A 27,023-nucleotide genomic window follows, 5' to 3' on the forward strand; every position below is an offset into this window, starting at 1 on the left:
CGGAACAAGTAATGTGGTTTTTGAAGCCCATATTTTATATATAAATATTTTTTATTAACATGGGAATTCAACCATTTTTTGAACTGACTAATTCCAGGGTGACTACCTACTTTGCGAGTAATGCGGAGTCATTGCAGGCGAACTTCTGTGGTCATGAGAAAAAATAACTTTGTGAATGGCAGAAATCGAACCCTTAACCTGTAGTAACCCGAACTTTTTCATGTTTATATATATTAAATGAAATTGTTATTTACATGATTAAGTGTTTCTAACTTGTTAAGCAATCAAACTTGTTAAGACTTGATTAATTGAAATAGGTTTCATATAGACAATTGACCACCCAAGTTGACCGGTGATTCACTAACGTTAAAACTTGTAAAAACTATATGATGACATATATATGATTATATATATAGTTAACATGATATTATGATAAGTAAGTATCTCATTAGGTATTTTAACAATGAGTTATATACATAAAATTGAGTTTATTGAATTAAGAAACTCGAAACGATATATATAACGATTATCGTTATAACAACGTCTTACTAAATACATATGAATCATATTAAGATGTTGATACACTATGTTTAATCATGATAAATGATAAGTAAACATGTCATTAAGTGTATTAACAATGAACTACATATGTAAGAACAAGACTACTAACTTAATGATTTCGAAACGAGACATATATGTAACGATTATCGTTGTAACAACATTTAACTGTATATATATCATACTAAGATATATTAATATATCATAATATCATGATAATGTAATAATTTAACATCTCTTTAGATATAATAAACAATGGGTTAACAACATTTAACAAGATCGTTAACCTAAAGGTTTCAAAACAACATTTACATGTAACGACTAACGATGACTTAATGACTCAGTTAAAATGTATATACATGTAGTGTTTTAATATGTATTCATACACTTTTGAAAGACTTCAAGGCACTTATCAAAATACTTTTACTTAACAAAGATGATTACAATTACATCCTCGTTCAGTTTCATCAACAATTCTACTCGTATGCACCCGTATTCGTACTCATACAATACACAGCTTTTAGATGTATGTACTATTGGTATATACACTCCAATGATCAGCTCTTAGCAGCCCATGTGAGTCACCTAACACATGTGGGAACCATCATTTGGTAACTAGTATGAAATATCTCATAAAATTACAAAAATATTAGTAATCATTCATGACTTATTTACATGTAAACAAAATTACACATCCTTTATATCTAATCCATATACCAACGACCAAAAACACCTACAAACACTTTCATTCTTCAATTTTCTTCATCTAATTGATCTCTCTCAAGTTCTATCTTCAAGTTCTAAGTGTTCTTCATAAATTCTATAAGTTCTAGTTTCATAAAATCAAGAATACTTCCAAGTTTGCTAGCTTACTTCCAATCTTGTAAAGTGATCATCCAACCTCAAGAAATCTTTCTTATTTACAGTAAGATATCTTTCTAATACAATGTAATACTCATATTCAAACTTTGTTTCAATTTTTATAACTATAACAATCTTATTTCGAGTGGAAATCTTACTTGAATTTGTTTTCGTGTCATGAATCTACTTCAAGAACTTTCAAGCCATCCAAGGATCCTTTGAAGCTAGATCTATTTTTATCATTTCCAGTAGGATTATCCACAAAACATAAGGTAGTAATGATGTTCATAACATCATTCGATTCATATATATAAAACTACCTTATTCGAAGTTTTAAACTTGAAATCACTAGAACATAGTTTAGTTAATTCTAAACTTGTTCGCAAATAAAAGTTAATCCTTCTAACTTGACTTTTAAAATCAACTAGACACATGTTCTATATCTATATGATATGCTAACTTAATGATTTAAAACCCGAAAACACGAAAAACACCGGATATACGCCGTCGTAGTTAATTAAAAACTATGATAAACTTTGATTTAAAAGTTGTTCTTCTGGGAAAATGATTTTTCTTATGAACATGAAACTATATCCAAAAATCATGGTTAAACTCAAAGTGAAAGTATGTTTTCCAAAATGGTCATCTAGACGTCGTTCTTTCAACTGAAATGACTACCTTTACAAAAATGACTTGTAACCTGTATTTCTGAATATAAACTTATACTTTTTCTGTTTAGATTCATAAACTTAAGTTCAATGTGAAATCATAGCAATTTTATTCACTCAAAATGAATTTAAAACGAATAAGTTATGGGTAAAACAAAATTGGATATTTTTTTATTGTTGTAGCTACGGGAATTATTGTAACAATTCTATACAAATCTTATCCTAGCTAAATTATATTATGTTATACATATATTCTAATATATTATGTAATCTTGGGATACCATAGACACGTATGCAAATGTTTTGACATATCATATCGACCCATGTATATATATTATTTGGAACAACCATAGACACTCTATATGCAGTAATGTTTGAGTTAGCTATACAGGGTTGAGGTTGATTCCAAAAATATATATACTTTGAGTTGTGATCTAGCCTGAGACGTGTATACAATGGGTCGTGGATTGATTCAAGATAATATATATCGATTTATTTCTGTACATCTAATTGTGGACAACTAGTTGTAGGTTACTAACGAGGACAGCTGACTTAATAAACTTAAAACATTAAAACGTATTAAAAATGTTGTAAATATATTTTGAACATACTTTGATATATATGTACATATTTGTTATAGATTCGTGAATCGATCAGTGGCCAAGTCTTACTTCCCGACGAAGTAAAAATCTGTGAAAGTGAGTTATAGTCCCACTTTTAAAATCTAATATTTTGGGATGAGAATACATGCAGTTTTATAAATGTTTTACGAAATAGACACAAGTAAATGAAACTACATTATATGGGTGAATGATCGAAGCCGAATATGCCCCTTTTGCTTGGTAGCCTAAGAATTAGTAAACCGATCTGCTAATTGACGCGAATCCTAAAGATAGATCTATTGGGCCTAACGAACCCCATCCAAAGTACCGGATGCTTTAGTACTTCGAATTCATTTTTATCATGTCCGAAGGATTTCCCGGAATGATATGGGATATTCTTATATGCATCTTGTTAATGTCAGTTACCAGGTGTTCACCATATGAATGATTTTTTATCTCTATGTATGGGATGTATATTGAAATATGAAATCTTGTGGTCTATTATTATGATTTGATAATATATAGGTTAAACCTATAACTCACCAACATTTTTGTTGACGTTTTAAGCATGTTTATTCTCATGTGATTATTAAGAGCTTCCGCTGTTGCATACTAAAATAAGGACAAGATTTGGAGTCCATGCTTGTATGATATTATGTAAAACTGCATTCAAGAAACTTATTTTTGATGTAATATATTCTTATTGTAAACCATTATGTAATGGTCGTGTGTAAACGGTATATTTTAGATTATCATTATTTGATAATCTACGTAATGCTTTTTAAACCTTTATCGATAAAATAAAGGTTATGGTTGTTTTAAAAATGAATGCAGTCTTTGAAAAACGTCTCATATAGAGGTCAAAACCTCGCGACGAAATCAATTAATATGGAACGTTTATAATCAATATGAGCGGGACATTTCATAACCTCTACATTGAAAGGTCAGAGCCTTACCATGTCACCGCCACTCCTGCTTATCTATCTATACATTATTATAAAGCGCGTGCTAATAATCCTACGTGTCATCTTCTCAGTTAATTTAAATTAATTTGTCCTACATGTCATTTTATTAATTAATCTAAAATAATTTCCTAAAATAATAATAACTCTCACAATTTAAATAATAATAATAATTCCCTAAAATAACTCTCACAATTTAAAGTAATTTGTTAATAATTCTTTTCGTATATATCTAAAAACATATATAGATTGATATAGTTTATCCTTTTCGTATAGAGGGATGATTCTCACACACACGTTTTTGATCCTCACACACCAATTGAGTATTATTAGAAGAGTAAAAGGTTAAAATAAGTGTGTGAGAATCAAAAAAGTGTGTGTGAGAATTATCCCCCTTTCGTATAATATGGCCAGTGGATATATCTTAACATTTGACTAGAAATTGAAACAATTAATAACTAATTGTTAATAAGATACTACCTCCGTCCCTAAATTATTGTCCAGTATTCCATTTTGGGATGTCCCAAATTAATTGTCTACTTCCATAAATAGAAAGGAAAGGAGATATTTCATTGGTGGATCTGGAGAGAGAAGATATTTCATTGGTGGAGAAATAAAGTTAGTGAGATTTCCTAAAACTGTGTGTTTTTTGTCTGGGGACAATTAATCTGGGACGGAGGGAGTAATATTTGTTACTCGTATTTAGGTAATATGCATGATTGGAAAATTTTGGCTATATTAGGATGGGTGGGTGAAATTGAGTGTGAATTTTCACATTTGTAATTTATATTTAGTTGATAACCTTTTTCAAATATATGTTCTGTTCTCTCTCATTGTTTTTACTTTTCATAAGACTACTCTCAACCATTACACCACTTTTTCAACTACATTATGTTAAATCAGCGTCACCTCATCAGCTTCTTCCTTTCACATTACCAACCACATTTACTAACAACTATCACACCAATCACATTGACCCCACTTCAATATTGTATTTTATAATTAATTTATTATTATTATTATTATTATTATTATTATTATTATTATTATTATTATTATTATTATTATTATTATTATTACAGTATTATTTTATAAATATAAATAAATATAAACTATAAAATCTTGATGCTGCGATATAAATATATACACCTAATAAATTATATAGTACTCTCCATCCCTCTTCTCCATTTTCCTTCTAGCCCTAAAATTCCCAATTCTAAATTCTTGATGCTGCCTTCATCCCCTGCTCCCTTTTCTAATCTAAATTCTTGATGCTGCTGCCTTCACCCATATACATAGATACATAACAGCTCATTGTATTGTTGACTATTTTAGAAGGTTGCTTTGAAAACAACACTATCTTAATTGGTCCTTCTTTAATCCCCATCATTTTTCCTCGTCCAATATATATACACGTTAATTAGATTCAAACTAGTCAAAATGAGTGGTTACCCCGACTCTACATGTACTCCGTGAGGTCACGGAACACAACTAGTTCAAAAAATTTTACTAGAAAATACCCTTTAAAATTTAGATGACACCGCTAAATTTAATTGTAGGACCTCATATAGTTTCCGAATTTATAATTTTTCTTTTAAACTGTATAGGACACCACTAATTACAATTACTCGGATCCCATATATTTTTAGAGTTTTTAGTCTTTTGAAGGTAAACAACCACTAAAATAGCATTTAAATATAGTTGGTATTGAAAAAAAAAATTCGATGACCCCATTGAATTCTGATCATTGAATCGCCACTGGTGGTTACCGTATTTCTAGGTGTGTAAAGAACCATCTCCATCTAGCTGAGTAGTAGGTCTTAAGTTAGAATCCTACCTCAGGATTTCAACACGCAATTTGTATTTCCTCTCGAGTGGAACTTAGGTTAGCTAGGTTGTTTTAACCACTTGGGCATATCGGTTCGAAAGGCTTGTCACCCATGGGTTTTATTCTCTAGTGAGGAAGGGATATGGTGGTTGTTTGAGAAGTTTTCTATGCGAATCAAAAAATGGTATATGTGTACGTATCGATGGAATATATAATGTGGAAATATGATAATAAAAAAAAAAAAAATTAGATTTTCACGGACGAATTATAGAGGTATTTTGGCGTATTATATAGTGATAGAAACGTTTATCCACCCATTGGCATGCACAAATGATTGGAACTAGTGTTACGGAGTATTAAATTTGAGATTTAGATGGAGTGATTCCTTTGTCTTGGTGAGCATCCATACATGCAAGGTTTCATAATTAAGTATATTCTTTTTGTGTGGCCCATCTATTAGTCGACATTTAAAATAATATATGCATGCGAAATATGTACTCTGTTGTTAAGTCACGTTATATCTGCATTTTAAAGTTTTTTAATTTTTATTCCTTCAGCGTATGTCATACAGTACTTTTTTTTTTCTTTCTTTTTTGTGTTTTCTTATAGGGCGCCCCTTCTTATACTTAAAAATAGTAAATAGTATACGTATAATATAATATTATTTAGTTCACTACTTATTTGTGAAGCATTATTAATTACTAGTTTTTTATTTTTAAAATTACATTAAATTAAAATTGAAGTGAATCTAGAATCACATGAGTATATTACAAGTCTCTTTGACATGATAATCAACTAGTCATACATACAATTTTTTTTTAAATGCAAAAGTTCTATTAAAATGCACGCAAGAAACGTGCACAAACAATCCCTTACATTAACCTCATACAAGCGCATATAACATTCATTCACTTATATAAAACACAACTCTACAACATAAAATTTTACCCGAGATCTACACTACCAGATTGATGGGAGACGCCTTCCATACTTCGAAATCGCCTTTTATGGCATCATGCCTTGAAATCCATAAATGAGAAAGGATTCGCAAAGTTTGCATGATATCTTCTTTTAGTGTCGATCCTCTTTGATCCGGAGCGCTATGGACCAATTTATTCCTCCATTTCCATATCAACCAGAGAAGGATATATCTACACGCCAACGCTACCTTATTTGCTTTATCCGATCCCGTATTAAAATTAGTTGCATTGATACAATTAATTGTACCACTTGGAACCGATCCATTTATGTTCCACCAAGCCAAATAACTTCAACATAATGATGTTATGAACCTACACCCTAAGAAGAGATGGGCAACGTCTTCCGGATCCACCTCACAAAATGGGCATGAAACGGATCCAAGAGCTATTCCCTTGTTCGCCAAATTCACTTTGGTTGCCAATTTATTCTTCTCCAACCGCCATACATGAATGCTTATTTTCTTTGGAATACACTTTAACCACTAAGTATTCAAACAAGTATCTTAATGAAAAATAATTTTGTCAATCAAAAAGGAAAGAGTTTTATCCTTGAACTTGCCATTACGCTGCAGGGACCACGACCAACTGTCCGCCTTTTGATTCAATTTGGGAGCATTTACAAGCAATTCAGTGAGTTGATTTAGATCACCAATCGCTCTACCCCGAACGATATTACTCCAACACCAGTTACCTGTAATACCTGCACTCCCATTGTCAACTCGGTCTTTAACCAATGCTGATTTATTACTCTCATTTGCGTACAGACGGGGATACAAGGATCTCAGACATGACGTTTGATTGGGAAGCCAACATTCTTGCCAAAATGAGGTGGATGAGACATCTCCAACTTTCCGAATTATGGATGTAGTGAAAGGAATCCCGATTTTTTCGAATTCCATGCCACTAAACTTGATGTCTTTCCATAATCTTGAACAAGCACCTGAATTTAAAGTTGAATTGAACCCTCCTTCGTCACCATATAATGATTTAATTACTTTTGCCCATAGCGACTCTTTTTCGTTTTTATATATCCACCACCATTTTGCGAGTAAACTTAGGTTCATGGACCTCAATCCTCCAATTCCAAAACCACAAAATGATCTTCCTGCCAAGGTAAACATCAATTTGAACAAACATATACAACCATGAATAAACGTAAACAACCTTGAACAATACAAAACAATAAACAAATCCCAGTGAAACATTGAGAACCATCAATCTCGTAGCCTTCTTGTAAAACAAGGAAAAAGCTACAAGCCACAATAATACTCGAGCCACGCGTTCAATGACCAAAGCATCTAAAATACGAAGTCACCTTTTCTTCACCCTCTACGAAACTACCAGTAACCGTCATATGTCTTAACTCCAGGATGGCTAATATCGGTGTGGGTTACTCTCCTAATCAGGTTACCATTTTTAACTGCTTATTCGCCGATGATGTTCTCTTTGTAGGCGAATGGACAGATTCTAATGCACATAATCTGTAATTCATCCTTGCTTGTTTTTTTACCATCTCAGGCTTGAAGATTAACCTCCTAAAATGTTCTTTGTTTGGTTTGGGTGTTAGCTCAAATGAGGTTACCAGGATGGCTAATATCATGGGTTGCTCGGCATCTACAATTCCTTTCACTTTCCTTGGCATCCCCGTCGGCAAAAAAATGAATAAAATTGAAAGTTGGAATCCTATTATTGATAAAGTGAAAAACCGTCTATCTTCTTGGAAAGTCAACCTTTTATCATTTGGAGGAAGACTAACTTTGATTAAGTCGGTTCTTGGATCTATTGGAACATATTACATGTCTTTGTTCAAAGCTCCTACTACGGTGATCAAGAAACTAGAATCTCTTCGGGCTTCATTTTTTTGGGGTGGAAAAGATCACGCTCACAAGATTCATTGGGTCAATTGGAATCTTATTCTTAACCCGGTTGATAAAGGGGGTCTTTCAGTGGCTAGTCTAAATTCTTTGAATTTAGCTTTAATCTACAAATGGCGATGGCGTTTGGTTAATAATAGTGACGCTTGTTGGGCCAAAATCATCGTAACCATACATGGTCACAGTCACTGAGGCAATCTCAATCACGCAAATAACGTTTATGGTACTTGGAGTAACATCGTCAAATGCATCGCTCTAATCCATGATAAAAATTATATCAGAGCGGAACGTTTATCTCTCAAATTGGGTAACGGCTTAAAAGCTTCTTTTTGGTATGATCCATGGCTTTCTAACATTCCTCTTGCTACTCGTTACCCCCGTATTTTTTGTTAGTCCCTAAAGAAGCCTAGATTGACGGTTTTGTGAGTTGTTTAGTGGGTTAGAAGTATTAGTTATCAAGAACACTAGAGAGAAAAGTAAAGATGAGTAATGTGCAAAATGGATAACTAGTTGAATAAGGAGTGAGGAGGTTGTTCATCACCTTGATCACGTCACTTCCCGGTGTGTAATTCCTTTCTTAGTGTTTGGGAATGATGAACTGTTTGAGGCTGCTGATTTTGTATTCAAACCTTGGAACATATTGTGAGCATGTGAAGTAGTTTTTCTTTCTGTTGATTCCCAGTGAAGTGTCAAACTGCCTCATGTACAACCTGAATTCAAGAAGTTCATTGATGTGATTTGCCATTTTGTTTGTCATCAGCTTTTGGTAGTTCCCAATGTTTTCTGTTAGCTTGCATATGTCGAAAAACTTTAGTGCACGCTTGAGAGTCCCTTCAGAGTATTTTGGCAGCTCGAATTTGCGGATGAAAATTGGCTTTTTGATCTTGTTGCGAAATATGAAACCTTCTTCAGGGGCGTCTAAGCAATAGCAAATCCTAAAAGAAGACAAATCCAGATCGCCGATGGTTTGATTTGGTGCGGAGAGCAGAATCTTCTTACGAATAGATTCGACACCTAGCTGCAGATCATATTGAGAAGCCAGTTTAATTCTGTCTTTCATGAACCTTCTCACCCTTTCGATTGCCATTTCGATAACCCAAGTCTTTCTTATTTTGTTTCTCAACCAATTGTACAGAAACAATACATCAACCAGATTGAGTTCAATCAGATCATACTCCGAGAACGTGTATGCATGGTTGTTTGAACGAATTACTCTGAAAAAATGGAGTATACACTATATTAGATAATGATCTGCAGAACACACTGTTTATGACGATGATCGGATTCTCTTTCTGGTCTTCCATTTCAAATTCATCCCAGTTCTTAAAAACCCTCCTTTGGTAACGGTACATTATCAACTTTTCTTTGTCATTGAGAAAATCATAACACCCGATTGGTTTGAACCTTTCAGCTACTGGCACGTTTTTGAGTTTATTTTCACTTACGAAGATCCTATAAGCTTGTTCCTCTAGCCAACAGCCCTGTAATACTTCTTCAGATTGAGGTTCACCAAGTTCGATCGGAAGTGATATGTGTTTGTTGAATTCTCCATGTTGAGGATCGGATGACGTGGATTGATCAGGAGGTGATGAAGCGGTTGGTTTGGGAAACCTTGGTGCAGGTTCAACGGTGTATTCCTGAGTGACAAATCGATCAAATTCATTCAACTCTTCCTCATCCGGAGCTTCTAAGTTTATGTAATTTTCTTTAGTGAATGCTCCTTCAATGACCGTAGTAGGTTGGGGTTTCAAGTTAGTGACGAATTCTTCCTCTTCTTCAGATTTTGGGATGATAAGCTGTGGTGCGGATGATATGAATGTTTCAGACTGAGAGGTGATGGGTTCGACATCACGATTTGTGTACACCACTATTGCAAGGGAGGTTTTGGCTGAGGTAACCACTGCTTCGGACATTTCAATTTCGGTTTCAACTTCTTCTTTGACATCAACAAACATAACTTCATCAAAATCATCTTCATCATCAGAGTTGATTGTGATCACGTCATGTCCTTCGGGGGCAACATCATCTTCTTCTACTGTGTAGTCAACCCCTTCGACCATTCTTTCAGGCATGTCAGAGTCATCAACAATTTCTTTCCCTTTCCTGGAAGAGCCAGGTGGAGTTTGTGTTTGACTGAAAGGTTGAGTGAAATGCACAGTGGATCTTCCTCCGATATTCTCCCCCTCATGTTGGCCGCCGGAATCGGGGTCATCATGTCGCTTGGAGGAAGATGGTTGATCAGCATGACACAGGATTGGTTCAAGTACTGGTGGATAATTAGGGATGAGCTGAAGAGAGTTGAAAAGACCAAGGATAGCTTTCCTGATGTAGTCACCCTCAGAAAGATTAACTGAGAGAAGATAAGCGTGGAATTCGTTTTCCTGTTGAATGTACGTGAGATTTGGTTAATGAGTGACAGTCTGGGTGATAGGAGATGATGTCATGATTGGAGGTGATGACGGTGGTGGGGAAGCATTGAGATCGGGTGGTGGAGATGTTAATCGTGGTGGTGAGAGAGCCATGGAGATCATTGGTGAGGATGTGATGGAGCTCTACAAAGAAATATTAGTGAAAGCATACTGAGATTCTTGAAGAAACTCAGTTGTCACCACTATTGAGCTAGAGAGCTGAGCAGTGAGGCCTACTGAAACAGGACTTCCAAGCGATCTTAGAGAAGCAATTTTCAGAGATTTGCTAAGCTCTACGCTTGTTGTTACAGTCTGAGCTATAGACACTGAACGTTCGGTAAAGGACTGCACCAAATCCTTACGAGCACTAGACACATTTTCAAATTGTTTTTGGCGAATCTCATCTAGAGATGCCGATTCTAACTCATATGAAACAGATGTTTGTGCATCTGATTGGCTTCCTAATATTTTTTTTGGGGGGGGGGGGGGGGGGGGGTGGGGGGCTAACGTTTTCTTTTTGCCCCATCTCACTCCCGGTCCGCACATCCTCTCTTGATTTTTCAACCCCACCCTCATTTCCATCCTTATCACTCCGATCAATATCGTGAAGCACCTTCTGGAGTTGTTCAGAGGTTACCTGCTTTGGTTTTGATTTTCTTTTAGGCCTATTTTCACCCTCAATTCTTTTCCCCTCAAGTTTTCTTTTCTTGGACCCTCGCTTACTAGACCCCTCACCAGGTGTCCTATCAGCTCCTTGGGCAGGTTCCCCGGGTGGTAGGGGATCCATAGGAGCTCCTATCTCTCTTAAATATCTCATTATTCTTGGATCGACTCGCGGTCCGAGATTTAGTAAATGAGCAGGTATGAGTTGAGCTTGAACGTTCTTGGACCCTATTTTCCTTTGAATATATTTGATATATTCCTACTCCACAAATGGTTCAACTTGATCTATAAGGATAGGTTCTGGCGTTCTGGCACTGTCATCAACGATGCTTGAGAGAATGTTTACGTAGAATCTCTGAAATTGAATGTACGATGGGAGCGGTGCTGAGTGTATTTCTATCATGCGATCCCAGATAACTCGGCCAAAATCAGCAGTTGGCAGGAACACGATCCCATAGAAGATCTTTAACAAGAAAATGGTGATGTGGTCGGATCCAGTCTGCATCGGGTTGAAACATCGGTTAACGAATGTATACAGCACTGCCCATCGTGGTGTCATACGTTGTTTTTTGAAATCTCTTATCTTTGTGACCTCTCCATCATATCCAAGTTGTTGTACGGCTGCTAACATCTCATTCTCGGAGGGGAATGCATCATATTCAGCTCTTGCAGGGATGCCTAAGAATCTTCTCATGTCAGTTAGAGTGAATGAGACTCTCCGATCAGGGTTTCGAGTGACTAGGAAAGAAAAGGAGTCAGGGGTGTCATCAACGGATGGATGGTAAGTCATGGTGTCCCGCATCAAGAGAAGCTGCTGCTCAGTAGCATGCTCGTACTCAGTGAATACATTGCGCATTGGGTGGTTTAGTAGTATGGGGATCCAGTAATCACATGGGGTGGGGACATCTTCATCGAAAAAGGCATTGTTCGACATCGCTGTTGCATCATGAGCATGGTTAGTGAAAAGACAGTTCATTTGGTGATTAATTGTTTCAATTTTAAGATTTATCAAAGTTCATTTGAAACAGTACCAACACTTAACAATTTTGAACAGAATTGTTTTTCGAGCATTTGTCAATTTTGAGTAATAAAAGGTTTTTAGAGCATGAAGGTTTTCGTGCAACCATTTTGAGCATTTCATACAACAAAGAATTTCAGTCACAACACTTTTTCGAGCAGTTAAAGGTTTTCAGACAGACAACATTTTCGAGCAGGAGAGAGTTTTTCAGACAGACCTTTTCGAGCACAAGAGAATTTTTCATACAGTTAGTTTTTCTAGCACGTAAGGTTTTCAGTCAAAACTTTTCGAGCACACAAGATTTTCAGTCAAGAACTTTTTCAGGCACAAGAGAATTTTTCATACAGTTAATTTTTCGAGCACGTAAGATTTTCAGTCAAGACTTTTTCGAGCAATGTTTTCGAGTGCTCGAAATCATGAGATTTTCGAGCACTCTGTCTGTTTGAATACAAGTTCATCACTTAGCAGAAAAATCAACAGATTAGGCCAAATTAAGTTTTAACGAGTGAAATCTATGGTAATCCTAACTTAATCAACAACATGAATTAAGGCAAAACATCAGATATGATCATAGTTGGACATGAACCCTAAAATTCTCCCTTTTTCGAAATCGAAGTTGCACAAGCATCTAACAATGGATTAGAGTAATAAATCATGTTCTATGCATCACGGATAGGAACCCTAAGTTAATTTATCCTAACAGATGTGCATGATAGGTGAAATTAGTCAGACAATTTCGTAGGGTTCGAAACCCCTGTTCACACAAATCAGAGATTCATCAAGAAATCATACAAAACATGGCATTTTTATGTATTTAGGTGATTACAAAAACTATAAAGCTTCTACTAAGTAGCAATTTAATCACAAACACATGAAATTTAACAGAAAATACCGATTTGGTTTAAGATTGAAGAAGGTGAACAGTGGTGGTGACGAGGGTGTTCCTGAGAGCAAGTGAGCCTTGAATAAAGTTGTTTTTTTTAAAGTGAGAGTTGAAAGTGATGGGTTAAAAAGTGAACTTTCAACCTTATATAGACACAAGATGACTGAAAAATTAATTTTCAGTCAGTTTTGCTTGAGAACCCATAAGTTAAGATGCATTGTATGAGAAGTTACACTTTATGCACAGTTGCTCGAAAACCTTCAGTCTATGAGTTTTGCTCGAAAACATTACAGATTTGGTTTTTAAGGGATTTTGGTGCATCATGATGACCTTTAAGAATTTTAAGAAATTCTGTGAAATAATCAAGTTATAGTTTAAACTTCAATTATTTTTCAAAATTTAATTTTCTCAGGTTTTAACAATTATTGAGACCAGGAACCATGAGGCAGTCATATAGACACATCCTCTTAAGGCAGTCACAAGGACACATCCTTCGTCATTTGTTGACTGTGAATTTGAGGCAGTCATTTAGACACATCCTCTTGAGGCGGTCACAGAGACTCATCCTCTGTCATTTGTTGACTGAGATTTTTGAGGCAGTCATTTAGACACATCCTCTTGAGGCAGTCACAGAGACTCATCCTCTGTCATTTGTTGACTGAGGTTTTAAGGCAGTCATTTAGACACATCCTTTTGAGGCAGAAACAGAGACTCATCCTCCATCATTTGTTGACATTTTGATGTTGACTCCCCCTAGACAGTTGCCGGTTTCAGGAGAGTTAGTTTCGTAAGAGCGAGTTTTACATTGTTATTTGTGTAAAAGTTATTTTAGATTTTGAAAATCAACTTATGAAACCAGGTCTCACACTGTAATTTATGTGAGAGCCATTGTTCTCATCTCCCCCTCAAAATGTGATGCATCAGATTTTGAAAAACCCAATACTCCCCCTAGGCAAGTGCATCACTCCCCCTAGGCACTTGCCAGGTTCCTAAATGGAAAGGAAATCAACCATGCCAATTTTACAAAACATATTTTTAAATGTGGGTTCATCTAGTGCCTTGGTCAGTAAGTCAGCAAGTTGACTTTTGGTGGATACAAAATACAATTCAACATTCCCTTTCTCAACATGATCTTTAATAAAGTGATAGCGAATATCAATGTGTTTGGTTCGAGAGTGGTGGACAGGATTGCTAGAGATAGCAATGGCACTCTGAGAGTCGCAGTAGATCGGGATTTTGTGGAATCTGAATCTGAGAGTCGCACTCTGATAACCTTTTTCACATATATGTTCTGTTCTCTCTCATTGTTTTTACTTTTCATAAGACTACTCTCAACCATTACACCACTTTTTCAACCACATTGTGTCAAATCAGCGCCACCTCATCAGCTTCTTCCTTTCACATTACCAACCACATTTACTAACAACTATCACACCAATCACATTGACCCACTTCAATATTGTATTTTATAATTAATTTATTATTATTATTATTATTATTATTATTATTATTATTATTATTATTATTATTATTATTACAGTATTATTTTATAAATATAAATAAATATAAACTATAAAATCTTGATGCTGCGATATAAATATATACACCTAATAAATTATATAGTACTCTCCATCCCTCTTCTCCATTTTCCTTCTAGCCCTAAAATTCCCAATTCTAAATTCTAAATTCTTGATGCTGCCTTCATCCCCTGCTCCCTTTTCTAATCTAAATTCTTGATGCTGCTGCCTTCACCCATATACATAGATACATATGCAGAGTTGCAGACTATCTTCACCATTTATATTTTATAAAGCTTAAAATATATAAATAAATAAATAATTAGCGTCCTGGAATTTGTCGTTGGGAAGCATTTTGGATCACGGGCTTCTAACGGCACCCCCATCACTGCCACTAACAATTGCGCTGAAGCAACGGCGGGGCAAGGAAGCCCAACGGCGGTGATGGTTGCTACCGGTCTAACTTTATCTCTAAATAACTACTTTACATTAAGGTATGATAAAAATAATAATAATTTTTTGATTAATGTAAAAATATTTGCAAAACACGGGATTTTCCACGGGCTCTTTCATAGTGAATTATCATGTAACAATTATATTTTATTTATATTTTCATGTTCTTAATTATAATCTACATTTGATCGATAACAATTATAATCGTCGTCAATACTAACGATTTTAAAAACTAATATTTACAATTTCCGTCCAAAAGACGAGCTCCAAAAACTAGTATTTTATATATAAATGATACTACTACTATATTGACTACTTAAGTAAATACGGAGTATGCTGTATGTTTAAATAACTCGTATAATTTCTTTAATAAAGTGTAATAACCGTTTTATAATATCTCCATTTATAGGGTTTTCATTATACTTTTTAAAAGTTACAATTCCAGTAAGGAATATGGCAAATACTCTATTTATTTATTTATTTATTTGATGTTCATTCATTTGAGATTAAGGCCCACAAAACAGCTCATTGTATTGTTGACTATTTTAGAAGGTTGCTTTGAAAACAACACTATCTTAATTGGTCCTTCTTTAATCCCCATCATTTTTCCTCGTCCAATATATATACACGTTAATTAGATTCAAACTAGTCAAAATGAGTGGTTACCCCGACTCTACATGTACTCCGTGAGGTCACGGAACACAACTAGTTCAAAAATTTTTACTAGAAAATACCCTTTAAAATTTAGATGACACCGCTAAATTTAATTGTAGGACCTCATATAGTTTCCGAATTTATAATTTTTCTTTTAAACTGTATAGGACACCACTAATTACAATTACTCGGATCCCATATATTTTTCGAGTTTTTAGTCAAATATATATATATATATATATATATATATATATATATATATATATATATATATATATATATATATATATATATATATAGGTAAACAACCACTAAAATAGCATTTAAATATAGTTGGTATTGAAAAAAAAAATTCGATGACCCCATTGAATTCTGATAATGGAATCGCCACTGGTGGTTACCGTATTTCTAGGTGTGTAAAGAACCATCTCCATCTAGCTGAGTAGTAGGTCTTAAGTTAGAATCCTACCTCAGGATTTCAACACGCAATTTGTATTTCCTCTCGAGTGGAACTTAGGTTAGCTAGGTTGTTTTAACCACTTGGGCATATCGGTTCGAAGGGCTTGTCACCCATGGGTTTTATTCTCTAGTGAGGAAGGGATATGGTTGTTGTTTGAGAAGTTTTCTATGCGAATCAAAAAATGGTATATGTGTACGTATCGATGGAATATATAATGTGGAAATATGATAATAAAAAAAAAAAAAATTAGATTTTTACGGACGAATTATAGAGGTATTTTGTCGTATTATATAGTGATAGAAACGTTTATCCACCCATTGGCATGCACAAATGATTGGAACTAGTGTTACGGAGTATTAAATTTGAGATTTAGATGGAGTGATTCCTTTGTCTTGGTGAGCATCCATACATGCAAGGTTTCATAATTAAGAATATTCTTTTTGTGTGGCCCATCTATTAGTCGACATTTAAAATAATATATGCATGCGAAATATGTACTCTGTTGTTAAGTCACGTTATATCTGCATTTTAAAGTTTTTTAATTTTTATTCCTTCAGCGTATGTCATACAGTACTTTTTTTTTCTTTCTTTTTTGTGTTTTCTTATAGAGTTATAGGGCGCCCCTTCTTATACTTAGAAATAGTAAATAGTATAATATAATATAATATAATATAATATAATATAATATAATATTATTTAGTTCACTACTTATTTGTGAAGCATTATTAATTACTAGTTTTTTATTTTTAAAATTACATTAAATTAAAATTGAAGTGAATCTAGAATCACATGAGTATATTACAAGTCTCTTTGACATGATAATCAACTAGTCATACATACAATTTTTTTTTAAATGCAAAAGTTCTATTAAAATGCACGCAAGAAACGTGCACAAACAATGCCTTACATTAACCTCATACAAGCGCATATAACATTCATTCACTTATATAAAACACAACTCTACAACATAAAATTTTACCCGAGATCTACACTACCAGATTGATGGGAGACGCCTTCCATACTTCGAAATCGCCTTTTATGGCATCATGCCTTGAAATCCATAAATGAGAAAGGATTCGCAAAGTTTGCATGATATCTTCTTTTAGTGTCGATCCTCTTTGATCCGGAGCGCTATGGACCAATTTATTCCTCCATTTCCATATCAACCAGAGAAGGATATATCTACACGCCAACGCTACCTTATTTGCTTTATCCGATCCCGTATTAAAATTAGTTGCATTGATACAATTAATTGTACCACTTGGAACCGATCCATTTATGTTCCACCAAGCCAAATAACTTCAACATAATGATGTTATGAACCTACACCCTAAGAAGAGATGGGCAACGTCTTCCGGATCCACCTCACAAAATGGGCATGAAACGGATCCAAGAGCTATTCCCTTGTTCGCCAAATTCACTTTGGTTGCCAATTTATTCTTCTCCAACCGCCATACATGAATGCTTATTTTCTTTGGAATACACTTTAACCGCTAAGTATTCAAACAAGTATCTTAATGAAAAATAATTTTGTCAATCAAAAAGGAAAGAGTTTTATCCTTGAACTTGCCATTACGCTGCAGGGACCACGACCAACTGTCCGCCTTTTGATTCAATTTGGGAGCATTTACAAGCAATTCAGTGAGTTGATTTAGATCACCAATCGCTCTACCCCGAACGATATTACTCCAACACCAGTTACCTGTAATACCTGCACTCCCATTGTCAACTCGGTCTTTAACCAATGCTGATTTATTACTCTCATTTGCGTACAGACTGGGATACAAGGATCTCAGACATGACGTTTGATTGGGCAGCCAACATTCTTGCCAAAATGAGGTGGATGAGACATCTCCAACTTTCCGAATTATGGATGTAGTGAAAGGAATCCCGATTTTTTCGAATTCCATGCCACTAAACTTGATGTCTTTCCATAATCTTGAACAAGCACCTGAATTTAAAGTTGAATTGAACCCTCCTTCGTCACCATATAATGATTTAATTACTTTTGCCCATAGCGACTCTTTTTCGTTTTTATATATCCACCACCATTTTGCGAGTAAACTTAGGTTCATGGACCTCAATCCTCCAATTCCAAAACCACAAAATGATCTTCCTGCCAAGGTAAACATCAATTTGAACAAACATATACAACCATGAATAAACGTAAACAACCTTGAACAATACAAAACAATAAACAAATCCCAGTGAAACATTGAGAACCATCAATCTCGTAGCCTTCTTGTAAAACAAGGAAAAAGCTACAAGCCACAATAATACTCGAGCCACGCGTTCAATGACCAAAGCATCTAAAATATGAAGTCACCTTTTCTTCACCCTCTACGAAACTACCAGTAACCGTCATATGTCTTAACTCCAGGATGGCTAATATCGGTGTGGGTTACTCTCCTAATCAGGTTACCATTTTTAACTGCTTATTCGCCGATGATGTTCTCTTTGTAGGCGAATGGACAGATTCTAATGCACATAATCTGTAATTCATCCTTGCTTGCTTTTTTACCATCTCAGGCTTGAAGATTAACCTCCTAAAATGTTCTTTGTTTGGTTTGGGTGTTAGCTCAAATGAGGTTACCAGGATGGCTAATATCATGGGTTGCTCGGCATCTACAATTCCTTTCACTTTCCTTGGCATCCCCGTCGGCAAAAAAATGAATAAAATTGAAAGTTGGAATCCTATTATTGATAAAGTGAAAAACCGTCTATCTTCTTGGAAAGTCAACCTTTTATCATTTGGAGGAAGACTAACTTTGATTAAGTCGGTTCTTGGATCTATTGGAACATATTACATGTCTTTGTTCAAAGCTCCTACTACGGTGATCAAGAAACTAGAATCTCTTCGGGCTTCATTTTTTTGGGGTGGAAAAGATCACGCTCACAAGATTCATTGGGTCAATTGGAATCTTATTCTTAACCCGGTTGATAAAGGGGGTCTTTCAGTGGCTAGTCTAAATTCTTTGAATTTAGCTTTAATCTACAAATGGCGATGGCGTTTGGTTAATAATAGTGACGCTTGTTGGGCCAAAATCATCGTAACCATACATGGTCACAGTCACTGAGGCAATCTCAATCACGCAAATAACGTTTATGGTACTTGGAGTAACATCGTCAAATGCATCGCTCTAATCCATGATAAAAATTATATCAGAGCGGAACGTTTATCTCTCAAATTGGGTAACGGCTTAAAAGCTTCTTTTTGGTATGATCCATGGCTTTCTAACATTCCTCTTGCTACTCGTTACCCCCGTATTTTTTGTTAGTCCCTAAAGAAGCCTAGATTGACGGTTTTGTGAGTTGTTTAGTGGGTTAGAAGTATTAGTTATCAAGAACACTAGAGAGAAAAGTAAAGATGAGTAATGTGCAAAATGGATAACTAGTTGAATAAGGAGTGAGGAGGTTGTTTATATATGACAACCTCCTAAGTTACAAAATATACATTGTTACCATGGTAAAAACCGTAAATACATAACATAATAAGAATAAAACCGTGTGCCACTAATCTATTACATAAACATATGTCAAAAATCTCCCCCTTGGCGTGCGGTTTTCAAAAAAATATCATCACCGAATCATCAGCATTGACTGGCACCTTCTGAGGCCTTTTTCTTTTCTTCTTCCTCAGCTTTCATCACCTTGATCACGTCACTTCCCGGTGTGTAATTCCTTTCTTAGTGTTTGGGAATGATGAACTGTTTGAGGCTGCTGATTTTGTATTCAAACCTTGGAACATATTGTGAGCATGTGAAGTAGTTTTTCTTTCTGTTGATTCCCAGTGAAGTGTCAAACTGCCTCATGTACAACCTGAATTCAAGAAGTTCATTGATGTGATTTGCCATTTTGTTTGTCATCAGCTTTTGGTAGTTCCCAATGTTTTCTGTTAGCTTGCATATGTCGAAAAACTTTAGTGCACGCTTGAGAGTCCCTTCAGAGTATTTTGGCAGCTCGAATTTGCGGATGAAAATTGGCTTTTTGATCTTGTTGCGAAATATGAAACCTTCTTCAGGGGCGTCTAAGCAATAGCAAATCCTAAAAGAAGACAAATCCAGATCGCCGATGGTTTGATTTGGTGCGGAGAGCAGAATCTTCTTACGAATAGATTCGACACCTAGCTGCAGATCATATTGAGAAGCCAGTTTAATTCTGTCTTTCATGAACCTTCTCACCCTGTCGATTGCCATTTCGATAACCCAAGTCTTTCTTATTTTGTTTCTCAACCAATTGTACAGAAACAATACATCAACCGGATTGAGTTCAATCAGATCATACTCTGAGAACATGTATGCATGGTTGTTTGAACGAATTACTCTGAAAAAATGGAGTATACACTCTATTAGATAATGATCTGCAGAACACACTGTTTATGACGATGATCGGATTCTCTTTCTGGTCTTCCATTTCAAATTCATCCCAGTTCTTAAAAACCCTCCTTTGGTAACGGTACATTATCAACTTTTCTTTGTCATTGAGAAAATCATAACACCCGATTGGTTTGAACCTTTCAGCTACTGGCACGTTTTTGAGTTTATTTTCACTTACGAAGATCCTATAAGCTTGTTCCTCTAGCCAACAGCCCTGTAATACTTCTTCAGATTGAGGTTCACCAAGTTCGATCTGAAGTGATATGTGTTTGTTGAATTCTCCATGTTGAGGATCGGATGACGTGGATTGATCAGGAGGTGGTGAAGCGGTTGGTTTGGGAAACCTTGGTGCAGGTTCACCGGTGTATTCCTGAGTGACAAATCGATCAAATTCATTCAACTCTTCCTCATCCGGAGCTTCTAAGTTTATGTAATTTTCTTTAGTGAATGCTCCTTCAATGACCGTAGTAGGTTGGGGTTTCAAGTTAGTGAGGAATTCTTCCTCTTCTTCAGATTTTGGGATGATAAGCTGTGGTGCGGATGATATGAATGTTTCAGACTGAGAGGTGATGGGTTCGACGTCAGGATTTGTGTACACCACTATTGCAAGGGAGGTTTTGGCTGAGGTAACCACTGCTTCGGACATTTCAATTTCGGTTTCAACTTCTTCTTTGACATCAACAAACATAACTTCATCAAAATCATCTTCATCATCAGAGTTGATTGTGATCACGTCATGTCCTTCGGGGGCAACATCATCTTCTTCTACTGTGTAGTCAACCCCTTCGACCATTCCTTCAGGCATGTCAGAGTCATCAACAATTTCTTTCCCTTTCCTAGAAGAGCCAGGTGGAGTTTGTGTTTGACTGAAAGATTGAGTGAAATGCACAGTGGATCTTCCTCCGATATTCTCCCCCTCATGTTGGCCGCCGGAATCGGGGTCATCATGTCGCCTGGAGGAAGATGGTTGATCAGCATGACATAGGATTGGTTCAAGTACTGGTGGATAATTAGGGATGAGCTGAAGAGAGTTGAGAAGACCAAGGATAGCTTTCCTGATGTAGTCACCCTCAGAAAGATTAACTGAGAGAAGATAAGCATGGAATTCATTTTCCTGTTGAATGTACGTGAGATTTGGTTGATGAGTGACAGTCTGGGTGATAGGAGATGATGTCATGATTGGAGGTGATGACGGTGGTGGGGAAGCGTTGAGATCGGGTGGTGGTGATGTTAATCGTGGTGGTGAGAGAGCCATGGAGATAATTGGTGAGGATGTGATGGAGCTCTGCAAAGAAATGTTAGTGAAAGCATACTGAGATTCTTGAAGAAACTCAGTTGTCACCACTGTTGAGCTAGAGAGCTGAGCATTGAAGCCTGCTGAAACAGGACTTCCAAGCGATCTTAGAGAAGCAATTTTCAGAGATTTGCTAAGCTCTACGCTTGTTGTTGCAGTCTGAGCTATAGACACTGAACGTTCGGTAAAGGACTGCACCAAATCCTTACGAGCACTAGACACATTTTCAAATTGTTTTTGGCGAATCTCATCTAGGGATGCTGATTCTAACTCATATGAAACAGATGTTTGTGCATCTGAGTGGCTTCCTAACATTTTTTTTGTTGGGGGGGGGGGGGGGGTTGGGGGGCTAACGTTTTCTTTTTGCCTCATCTCACTCCCGGTCCGCACTTCCTCTCTTGATTTTTCAACCCCACCCTCATTTCCATCCTTATCACTCCGATCAATATCGTGAAGAACCTTCTGGAGTTGTTCAGAGGTTACCTGCTTTGGTTTTGATTTTCTTTTAGGCCTATTTTCACCCCCAATTCTTTTCCCCTCAAGTTTTCTTTTCTTGGACCCTCGCTTACTAGACCCCTCACCAGGTGTCCTATCAGCTCCTTGGGCAGGTTCCCCGGGTGGTAGGGGATCCATAGGAGCTCCTATCTCTCTTAAATATCTCATTATTCTTGGATCGTCTCGCGGTCCGAGATTTAGTAAATGAGCAGGTATGAGTTGAGCTTGAACGTTCTTGGACCCTATTTTCCTTTGAATATATTTGATATATTCCTGCTCCACCAATGGTTCAACTTGATCTATACAGATAGGTTCTGGCATTCTGGCGCTGTCATCAACGATGCTTGAGAGAATGTTTACGTAGAATCTCTGAAATTGAATGTACGATGGGAGCGGTGCTGAGTGTATTTCTATCATGCGATCCCAGATAACTCGGCCAAAATCAGCAGTTGGCAGGAACACGATCCCATAGAAGATCTTTAACAAGAAAATGGTGATGTGATCGGATCCAGTCTGCATCGGGTTGAAACATCGGTTAACGAATGTATACAGCACTGCCCATCGTGGTGTCATACGTTGTTTTTTGAAATCTCTTATCTTTGTGACCTCTCCATCATATCCAAGTTGTTGTACGGCTGCTAACATCTCATTCTTGGAGGGGAATGCATCATATTCAGCTCTTGCAGGGATGCCTAAGAATCTTCTCATGTCAGTTAGAGTGAATGAGACTCTCCGATCAGGGTTTCGAGTGACTATGAAAGAAAAGGAGTCAGGGGTGTCATCAACATATGGATGGTAAGTCATGGTGTCCCGCATCAAGAGAAGCTGCTGCTCAGTAGCACGCTCGTACTCAGTGAATACATTGTGCATTGGGTGGTTTAGTAGTATGGGGATCCAGTAATCACATGGGGTGGGGACATCTTCATCGAAAAAGGCATTGTTCGACATCGCTTGGTTAGTGAAAAGACAGTTCATTTGGTGATTAATTGGTTCAATTTTAAGATTTATCAAAGTTCATTTGAAACAGTACCAACACTTAACAATTTTGAACAGAATTGTTTTTCGAGCATTTGTCAATTTTGAGTAATAAAAGGTTTTTAGAGCATGAAGGTTTTCGTGCAACCATTTTGAGCATTTCATACAACAAAGAATTTCAGTCACAACACTTTTTCGAGCAGTTAAAGGTTTTCAGACAGACAACATTTTCGAGCAGGAGAGAGTTTTTCAGACAGACCTTTTCTAGCACAAGAGAATTTTTCATACAGTTAGTTTTTCTAGCACGTAAGGTTTTCAGTCAAAACTTTTCGAGCACACAAGATTTTCAGTCAAGAACTTTTTCAGGCACACGAGAATTTTTCATACAGTTAATTTTTCGAGCACGTAAGATTTTCAGTCAAGACTTTTTCGAGCAATGTTTTCGAGCGCTCGAAATCATGAGATTTTCGAGCACTCTGTCTGTTTGAATACAAGTTCATCACTTAGCAGAAAAATCAACAGATTAGGCCAAATTAAGTTTTAACGAGTGAAATCTATGGTAATCCTAACTTAATCAATAGCATGAATTAAGGCAAAACATCAGATATGATCATAGTTGGACATGAACCCTAAAATTCTCCCTTTTTCGAAATCGAAGTTGCACAAGCATCTAACAATGGATTAGAGTAATAAATCATGTTCTATGCATCACGGATAGGAACCCTAAGTTAATTTATCCTAACAGATGTGCATGATAGGTTAAATTAGTCAGACAATTTCGTAGGGTTCGAAACCCCTGTTCACACAAATCAGAGATTCATCAAGAAATCATACAAAACATGGCATTTTTATGTATTTAGGTAATTACAAAAACTATAAAGCTTCTACTAAGTAGCAATTTAATCATAAACACATGAAATTTAACAGAAAATACCGATTTGGTTTAAGATTGAAGAAGGTGAACAGTGGTGGTGACGAGGGTGTTGCTGAGAGCAAGTGAGCCTTGAATAAAGTTATTTTTTTTTTAAAGTGAGATTTGAAAGTGATGGGTTAAAAAGTGAACTTTCAACCTTATATAGACACAAGATGACTGAAAAATTAATTTTCAGTCAGTTTTGCTCGAGAACCCATAAGTTAAGATGCATTGTATGAGAAGTTACACTTTATGCACAGTTGCTCGAAAACCTTCAGTCTATGAGTTTTGCTCGAAAACATTATAGATTTGGTTTTTAAGGGATTTTGGTGCATCATGATGACCTTTAAGAATTTTAAGAAATTCTGTGAAATAATCAAGTTATAGTTTAAACTTCAATTATTTTTCAAAATTTAATTTTCTCAGGTTTTAACAATTATTGAGACCAGGAACCATGAGGCAGTCATATAGACACATCCTCTTAAGGCAGTCACAAGGACACATCCTTCGTCATTTGTTGACTGAGAATTTGAGGCAGTCATTTAGACACATCCTCTTGAGGCGGTCACAGAGACTCATCCTCTGTCATTTGTTGACTGAGATTTTTGAGGCAGTCATTTAGACACATCCTCTTGAGGCAGTCACAGAGACTCATCCTCTGTCATTTGTTGACTGAGGTTTTAAGGCAGTCATTTAGACACATCCTTTTGAGGATGAAATAGAGACTCATCCTCCATCATTTGTTGACATTTTGATGTTGACTCCCCCTAGACAGTTGCCGGTTTCAGGAGAGTTAGTTTCGTAAGAGCGAGTTTTACATTGTTATTTGTGTAAAAGTTATTTTAGATTTTGAAAATCAACTTATGAAACCGGGTCTCACACTGTAATTTATGTGAGAGCCATTGTTCTCATCTCCCCCTCAAAATGTGATGCATCAGATTTTGAAAAACCCAATACTCCCCCTAGGCAAGTGCATCACTCCCCCTAGGCACTTGCCAGGTTCCTAAATGGAAAGGAAATCAACCATGCCAATTTTACAAAACATATTTTTAAATGTGGGTTCATCTAGTGCCTTGGTCAGTAAGTCAGCAAGTTGACTTTCGGTGGATACAAAATACAATTCAACATTCCCTTTCTCAACATGATCTTTAATAAAGTGATAGCGAATATCAATGTGTTTGGTTCGAGAGTGGTGGACAGGATTGCTAGAGATAGCAATGGCACTCTGAGAGTCGCAGTAGATCGGGATTTTGTGGAATCTGAATCCATAGTCAAGTACTTGGGACTGCATCTACAGTACTTGGGAGCAACAGCTTGCAGCTGCAATGTACTCAGATTCAGCAGTGGAAAGAGAGATACAGTTTTGCTTGCTAGAGGACCAGCTGACTAACTTGTGACCTAGGAATTGGAGACCACCAGAGGTTCTTTTCCGGTTTACTTGGTCACCACCATGATCAGCATCCGTGAATGCTGTAAGGTTGAAGCCAGTCCCGAAGGGATACCAGAGTTCGAGATTGGGCGTGCCTTTGAGATAGCTAAAGATTCTCATTACAGCCTTGTAGTGAGAATACCTAGGGTTGGCCTGAAAACGGGCACACAGACATACAGCAAACATGATGTCGGGTCTACTAGCAGTGAGATACATCAATGAGCTAATGAGGCTCCTATAGAGTGTTTGATCGAAAGATTGACCATCCAGATCAGCATGTAATGATATGTTGATTGACATTGGAGTGGGGCTGATTTTCATCTCAGGAAAGTAAAAATTTTTGAACATGTCAGAAATGTATTTTGATTGACCGATGAAAATCCCCTTTGGAAATTGTTTAATTTTTAATCCTAGAAAGAAGTGGAGTTCTTCGAGCATGCTCATTTCAAACTTTTTCTTCATGAGTTCAGAAAATTCATAGCAGAGAGCGGGGGAAGTGGAACCGAAGATGATGTCATCAACATAGATTTGAATTAACAAGACGTGTTCTTTCTGTTTTCTAATGAATAGAGTCGTGTCAATGGTTCCACGTGAGAAGCTGTTCTTGAGAAGAAAAGCGGTTAGGGTTTCATACCACGCCCTGGGCGCCTGTTTTAGACCATAAAGAGCCTTGGAGAGGAGATACATGTGGTTGAGGCGTTTGGAGTCTACGAAACCTTCAGGTTGACTGACATAGACCTCTTCTTGAAGAATGTCATTCAGGAAGGCAGTTTTTACGTCCATTTGATAAATGGTGAATCGCTTGTGAGCAGCATATGAAAGAAATGGACGGATGGCTTCTAATCGAGCCATAGGAGCAAATGTTTCGTCGTAGTCAATTCCTTCTTGTTGTCTGTATCCTTTTGCTACAAGACGTGCTTTGTTACGAATGATGATGCCGTGAGGATCCTTCTTATTTTTGAAGATCCACTTGGTATCAATAATGGTTTTTCCAGATGGACGAGGAACAAGTTCCCATACTTCAAGCCGATCAAATTGATGAATTTCTTCTTGCATGGCTATAGACCAGTCGGGATCTTAGAGGGCCTCAAAGGCAGTTTTAGGTTCGATCGTGCTCAGAAAGGCAGCGAAGAGGCATTCATTGTTGGAAGC

The sequence above is a fragment of the Rutidosis leptorrhynchoides genome, chromosome 1 (genome assembly GCF_046630445.1).
Source record: "Rutidosis leptorrhynchoides isolate AG116_Rl617_1_P2 chromosome 1, CSIRO_AGI_Rlap_v1, whole genome shotgun sequence".
In the NCBI taxonomy this organism is placed as follows: Eukaryota; Viridiplantae; Streptophyta; class Magnoliopsida; order Asterales; family Asteraceae; genus Rutidosis; species Rutidosis leptorrhynchoides.